This window comes from Eriocheir sinensis, chromosome 10 (genome assembly GCF_024679095.1).
Source record: "Eriocheir sinensis breed Jianghai 21 chromosome 10, ASM2467909v1, whole genome shotgun sequence".
NCBI classification, from domain to species: Eukaryota; Metazoa; Arthropoda; class Malacostraca; order Decapoda; family Varunidae; genus Eriocheir; species Eriocheir sinensis.
The window spans coordinates 21,439,049-21,447,204 of NC_066518.1; positions in this window are offsets into that span (position 1 = coordinate 21,439,049).

An 8,156-nucleotide genomic window follows, 5' to 3' on the forward strand; every position below is an offset into this window, starting at 1 on the left:
TTTACATCACACTACTACATGCAAACATTGGCTTGCTCATTCGGTGGTTCTCAACATCTGTCACAGGTTACGTCACTAAAGTGAAAGCTGTGAAAATGCACATTCATACCAAATAATCACATAATATGTGCAATTAAATAACTCTCACTTTATATTTTCCTTATTTGTGTTTGAACCCCAAATTATATCACATTAACCTTAGTTTATTACATCATCTTGACTTCCAATCGCTGTGAAACCTTTTTCAAACGCTCAGAAATGTTGTAAAACCCTAATATTGATCCCAACATCATTGAAACCGGTCGAGTATTTCCAGAGATGTGACTCTTTGAAACATCCAGCGCGACGGCGGCCATGTTGGATTTTGGCTGTTACCATGGCTACGGGTGTCGGGAAAATTTGTTACCTATCATTTTCCATTACCTTAAACCATAAGGAAGTGAAAGCACACACTATCTCAATTTGGGCATGAAATTCCTACGGAATTACATCTCCGTCTGCACTATGAGCATGGAAGTGAAAATGAGATGTAGGTCACGGTATGATATGACAAGCTCAGACCTTGGCGTCAGTGTCCTGAAGATATTAAGCTCAGTAGGCACAACTATGCAGTGGAGGCACAAATGGTAAAAGCAAATGAGACAAAATAAGGCAACTCATAGTGTAAGAAAATAGCAGGAAACTCCTTGAACTGGCCAATCAAACAAACTGCCCCCCCCCCCCTCTGTCCCTTCCCCCCCAAAAAAGCAATATTTTTCACAAGGTTTACGAGGCATTAGTCAAGAATATCAACTGCCATTACATTTTGTAAAAAAAAAAAAATCATACCTATGTGATTAGGTATATCATATAAAGCAGAAAAGAAAAAAAACATTGCATGCTGTAATACAAATAAGATTACTCCTGGACAATACATTAATGATGGTGATAGACACTTAGTGTGATGAAATTACATGCTGTAATTCACATCATGAAACCAAGCCAAGTGCCATATTAGGTAAGGCAGACACCAACAGCTTGTTACCTGAACAAGATTAAATATAACAGGCAAAATCCACAATAAAGCATTGCATATTGTTGGGGAGGGCAGAGAACAAAAGTTTCCAAGCATTACACCTGAAATAAACAATGGCAGACATCCAAAGCTTGTTAGCTGAATATGATCTGATTTATTTATAACAGGTAAAACCAACAATGGTGCATTACATGCGGTATCTGGCAGGGGAGATAAATGATTCGTTGCATTACAACTGGAAAGAAAGTGGCAGACACCCAAAGCTTGTTAACTGAACAAGATCTGATTTATAACAGGCAAGACCAACAATGGTGCATTACTTGCAATATTTGGCAAAGTACATAGAAAACTTTTTGGGGGGGCATAACAAGAGTAATACTAAATAATGGCTTATCCCACAAAATATCTCTTCTTTTGACAAAGCTTTTGCTCTTTTCTGCAGGGCTGTCAGAGTCTGTTTGCTGCAGCCAACATTTACTGAAATACCCCTGAGCCATGAGTGAAGTGTTAAAACTAAAGGCAAGTGTAATACTGTGCTTATAAATTTATAAGCTTTTGGACTTTGATAGTATAATGCCAGGGCAAACCTCCTCTCTTGTAACCCATATCTCCTGCTAGATCTTGGCATTTTGCAGCATGTTGAACCTGACAGAAAAAATCCACCCCTAATGGATCTAAAAAAATGCTAGCTCTGGGCAAAAACTGCCCAGGAGTTGTAACAGCCTGGGCTTTGAGCGGCCTCGCTTGCCGGCGTAGACGGCAGACTGTTTTGTGCAGCAGTTATCCACCTTGGACGATTCTGGGCATATTCCTCCTACTCATCCCCCCTCTGACTCCTTTATGCCTGTTATTAAGATTCTTCCAAATGATGTTTTCTATGCCCTCTCTGGCCTCAACTCTCAGAAGGCTTATGGACCTGATGGAGTGCCTCCTATTGTCCTTAAAAACTGTGCTTCCGTGCTGACACCCTGCCTGGTCAAACTCTTTCGTCTCTGCCTATCAACATCTACCTTTCCTTCCGGCTGGAAGTATGCCTTTGTACAGCCTGTGGCTAAGAAGGGTGACAGTCCCAATCCCTCAAACTACCGCCCTATAGCTTTACTTTCCTGTCTATCTAAAGCTTTTGAATCAATCCTTAACCAGAAGATTAAAAAGCACCTTTTCACTTATAACCTTCTATCTGATCGCCAGTATGGGTTACGCAAGGGGCGTTCTACTGGCGATCTTCTTGCTCTCTTAACTGACTCTTGGTCATCCTCTCTTAGCCATTTCGGTGAAAGTTTCTCTGTTGCGCTAGACATATCGAAAGCCTTCGATAGAGTCTGACACAAGTCTTTGCTTTCTAAACTGCCCTCTTTCGGATTCGATCCCTCTCTCTGTTCCTTTATCTCCAGTTTCCTTTCCGGTCGTTCTATCTCTGCGGTGGTAGACGGTCACTGTTCTTCCCCTAAACCTATCAACAGTGGTGTTCCACAGGGCTCTGTTCTATCACCCACTCTCTTCCTGTTATTCATCAATGATCTTTCCATAACAAACTATCCTGTCCACTCGTACGCCGACGACTCCACTCTGCATTATTCAACTTCTTTCAATAGAAGACCCTCTCAGCAGGAAGTACACGACTCCAGACTGGAGGCTGCAGAACGCTTAACATCAGACCTTGCTATCATTTCCGATTGGGGCAGAAGGAACCTTGTGTCCTTCAATGCCTCAAAAACTCAATTTCTCCACCTATCAACTCGACACAATCTTCCAAACACCTATCCCCTATTCTTCGACAACACTCAGCTATCACCATCTTCAACACTAAACATCCTCGGTCTATCCTTAACTCAAAATCTCAACTGGAAACTTCACATCTCCTCTCTCGCTAAATCAGCTTCCTCGAGGTTGGGCGTTCTGTATCGTCTCCGCCAGTTCTTCTTCCCCGCGCAGTTGCTACCCATATACAGGGGCCTTGTCCGCCCTCGTATGGAGTATGCATCTCACGTGTGGGGGGGCTCCACTCACACAGCTCTTCTGGACAGAGTGGAGTCTAAGGCTCTTCGTCTCATCAGCTCTCCTCCTCCTACTGATAGTCTTCTACCTCTTAAATTCCGTCGCGATGTTGCCTCTCTTTCTATCTTATATCGATATTTCCACTCTGACTGCTCTTCTGAACTTGCTAACTGCATGCCTCTCCCCCTCCCGCGGCCCCGCTGCACACGACTTTCTACTCATGCTCATCCCTATACTGTCCAAACCCTTTATGCAAGAGTTAACCAGCATCCTCACTCTTTCATCCCTCACGCTGGTAAACTCTGGAACAATCTTCCTTCATCTGAATTTCCTTCTGCCTACGACTTGAACTCTTTCAAGAGAAGGGTGTCAGGACACCTCTCCTCCCGAAATTGACCTCTCTTTCGGCCACCTCTTATGATTCTTTTTTTAGGAGGAGCGAGTAGCGGGCTTTTTTTTTTTTGTATTATTGTTTCTTTTTTTTGTGCCTTAGAGCTGCCTCCTTTGTTGTAAACTGTCTGAAAATACATACAAAAGTATTAAAATTAGTTATACACTGCTTTTCTCACAATTCTAAATAATAAAATATATGCATGTAATTGCATTATTTTCATTGCTGTGGACAGTGAATCTAAGGAATGACATTATGTTTGCACGCCAGCTTCGATGGAAGGCTTCACTTAGATTGCTTGACAAGAGTAATATTTTCAGGAGAGATGGGGGAGAGGATACAACTGGAGACTCTTGACAGATATAATGTCAAGATCTACAAGCACCGATCTAAAATCTAAAAATCTAAAAATTCCCTGTTTCTGCAATGTTAGTCATACCCAAAACCTGCCTGCTAACTGACTCTTCATTTTAACAATGTTAAGCCATTAAACTGGTGGTCTCCTCCATGTGCCACTTCACTCAACAAAATCTAATCCTTATTACTTATCAAAACCATTTGAAAATTAGCACAGATCATAATTCAATGATTGCCCCAGCTCCTCCACATGTCCAGTGTAATGTGGGTGATGTGGGATGGTTCACCCTCATGTCTCCCGTGCATACTTTAAGTTTAGAGAATAATACTGTTCCTTGTAGAATCGCATTTTTAAAAGTCTGAGTATGTGATTAAAGATGGGATATCAAATAGCATAGACATTTAATCTATTTTTTTATGGTACTGGTTTTCCATGTTTGGGTGTGAATGGAGTAGGCGGTGGCTGAGTGGTTAGCGTGCGGGCCCTGCATTCACCACGTGCTGGACGACGCGGGTTCGAATCCCCACGGTACCACATGGGATTCTTCAGTCACCGCCGAGTGGCCTAAGACTACCCACATGCTGTCCTGAAGACCACCCATCAATCCGGACTCTAGGAGAGACCGTCCAAGTTAATCAAGAATGAGTTCCGGGGGGAAGCATGAGCCAAGAATAGATGGCGCCACTATAAAAAAAAATTGCCTGCACCATGACGGGCATGGGACGACCGCAAGGCCCCTGAAGAAAGGCTGCCAGCGCTATAGGTGGGCAAAAAAAAAAAAGGATCACATTAGAAGCATGGACAAATATTTGTTAGTGGCACTTCAAGGTTATGCTACCTCGTCAAAGATTGGCCAGTCATGGTTTAAAGTGGAACAGGATAATCAAGAAACAAGCAAGTATCTGTGGACACTACTGTTACTATCAATTGCCAGCCTATAGCAAAATCTGAACCCATGCTATCAAGAACATAAGACCCATGTGCTGATCACTCGACTAATCGTAACAGTACTACAGCCATAGAAACATAATAAACAGTTTAAATATGTCATTCAAAATGTCAACCTTTTTACATACTTTTGTTTAAAGATATGTAGCCTACTGGTGTAACACTTAAATATTGAACTCAATTTGTATGCAGGAATGTGAGGTATATTATTAAGTTGTAATGTGTCTAACACACTAATGTGGTCATAACAACACTCAACAGTACCTAGATGATAAATTATCACTGAGCACGAGGTTCCTTACTATATTGTGGTGAGCTTGATGGCCGAGTCGAGTTTCCTCCAACCCCATCAAGTTCACACCCTGTTGAGTAGCAATTTCTTAAGCAATTTCTTAATCAAGGTGAAAAATGGATGCAAATGGTTACTAAAATTAGTTATTATACTTGGTGTCACAAATTCGGGCAAAGAATTTAGGGAAGGACTCCCGGACTTGGCGTCACTGATGAGGTAAATGATCTATAGCACTCATTGGGCTATATATACATTGTTATAATTTGTATTATTGACTTCTTCTTCCTATATATTACCTACTGATAATGGAAATACATGTCAGGATTAATCATCAAATACAAGGAAAAAATATACATATATGGAAATTGTGAACTTTTAAGTTCATGTAACAAACAAGGTTTGTTATACACAAAAAGGTTGGATACTTCAGATGTAAAAGATTTTTAGATATAACATCACCCCCTTCCTCGATATTGGTTCTTTAAAGCAAGGGTTGACTATAGCTGATTATTATTTGCGGCAGGTTTCATGAGTAGCTACTAAAACTCGGCAACCTAGAAGGATGCACCATCAGACTGTAAGGGATAGATATATTATAAGACATACATTGGCAGTTCCAAGGGCCCCCCCCATGGTACTGAGCGATACAGGAAAACTAGCTCAAAAGCGCGCTGCGGCTAAAACAAGGCTTTTTCTCAGAGCGATCAGGCGTCTCATTCGGATCCGAAGAGGAACACTGGCCACCCAGGAATGCTTTGGCACAAAGTCCAGGCCATTATATCCATTGATTCAGGTCATTCCACCAGTTTTTCAAGACCATGACTGCCGAGAATGGCTAACCGGTAATGCTAATGCTCCTTCCACCCACAAAAATCCTGACATCGCCCCCCCCCAAAAAAAAAAAAAATTGCAATGATAATAATTCCTGGATCCGCGCCTTGAGACATAACATGGTTCAGTGATCATGAACAAAATTATGTTAAGACAATCAATATCCAATCACTTCAGGATACAAAAATCAACAGCCATATGAAGGAATTCTACAACTCTACCGGGATGCCTAAGTTGAGTTAGGAAAATCCTACCATGAAGTCACTTAAAAGTGATGTTGTGCAGGGCATGTTTAAGTGACTTGCACAAGCTATTTTGTGAAGTCATAATTAAATTAATAACACAATAATCAACAAACACTGGATGTAGTATTCATAATAAAATCAGTACATGGAGCTGGTGCAGTGCAATGGGGAGCACACTCCTGCAGCTCAGGGAGGGGGGTGAAGGTGCTCATGCTGCACATGTGTGGCTTGGGGGCCACTGCGTAAGGGGTTGGATGCTGCCACGATCATCAGGGGGTGGCTGAATGTCTTACTTTCATTCAGTTCCACCCTTGGCCTCTTTCTTGGACTCTCCTCGTCAACTGCCACATTCTCTTGGATGATACCAAAATTTGTCTTCAGATCTGTTGGGATGTGGTTGTGTTAGATGTGGAATAATATACGACAGTGGAACATGGAAGGAAAGAGTATGTCCACACAGTAAAATATAGAGATGAGGATTGCTAAATGGGTTTGTTGGTGTACCAGGGAATTAAGAGGCCAGGTGATGTTATGATCTTGAAGGAAGAGTTGTGAGATATGATGTAAAGTTGTAAACTAACTGACTGCATTAGTTAAGTGATTAGAAGAGGTATATTGAAATTCTTTGGATACTGAAAGGATGTATGGGGACAACTGGGTGAGAAGGGAGAGAGATGCATATTTTGATGTTATATAGCTAGTTACACCAATGAAGACTTAGGTCATACACATTCAGAAAGGCCACAACTTTGGCAGCTAGACGGAAAAAAAAACACTAGATGTCAAAGTGCCGGGACATTGAAGGAATTAATAATAAGAAAAGCAATAATAATTAATGAGTATGAATATATTTCTGATATTTTTGTTTATCTTAATACTAATATACGCCTCCGTGGTCTAGTGGTCAGCATGCCTGGCATCTACTCCGCGAGCCCGGGTTCGAATCCCGGCCCGGGCAGTCGGCGTGTAGCTCATCCAGCTTTTCATCCTCCCTCTCGGGCTGGTCGATAAATAGGTACCTGGGGAAACCTGGGGAAGGTAAACTGTGGTAACCCGGATGTCACATTGGCCCTGTGTCCCGGGGTAATGGCCTCCCTCCCACCACAGGCTCAAGGGCCAATGTTACGGAGATGAGCACCGAGGCCACGCGCTGCGACAGTGTATGCCCCCAACTTTACCTTTACCTTAATATTAGTATTACAATTTTCAAACACTAATAATATAATAATATAAATATTAATAAATTAATGAAAATAAATACATTAATTGTACTAATACTACCACTAACAATATTACCAGCACTGTACCTCATAGACTGAGCAATAAACTGAGTCTGAAATGTAACCATAATTGAGCTGTCTCTGTCTGAGTGTTATGTGAAGCTTGCTCCATGCACCGTGATAGGAATGGCATAGATGCATGCAGGTTGCTGAGATACTTACGATCACCAGCCACTTGTAGGTATGGCACCAGTATGTGTTGGAAGCGTTGGCGGCCAACATCTATTTATTTTATTTTTATTTTTAAACAAAGGAGACAGCTCAAGGGCAACAAATTGTACTCGGAAAAAAAAGCCCCGCTACTCACCGCTCCCACAACAGACAAAATTAAAGAGTAGCCAAAAGAAAAGTTAATTTCGGGTGGAGAGGTTTCTTGATACACTCTTCTTGAAGGTCAAGTCTTAGGCAGGAGGAAATGCAGGCGAAGGAAGGCTGGTTAACTTTTGCATAAGATGTTTGGACAGTATAGGGATGAGCTAGAGTAGCCAGCAGGATAGAACACGCAGTAATGGATTTAAATTAGAAAAGTATATATTTAGGAGGGAAATAGGCAGGCATTGGTTTAGTAATAGGGTGGTGGGGAAATGGAATAGACTCAGCAATTACATAATGAGTGCAGCGACGATAGCTTGTTTTAAGAGTAGACGATAGCTACATGGACGAGGATGACAGGTGGTAGTGGGGGGGAATCTGGAGCTGCCGCGTGCAGGCCATTCGGCCTCTTAGTCTTCCTATGTTCTTATGTTTAAATATAGTGCAGCGGGGCCGCGGGAGGGGGGAGGCATGCAGTTAGCAAGT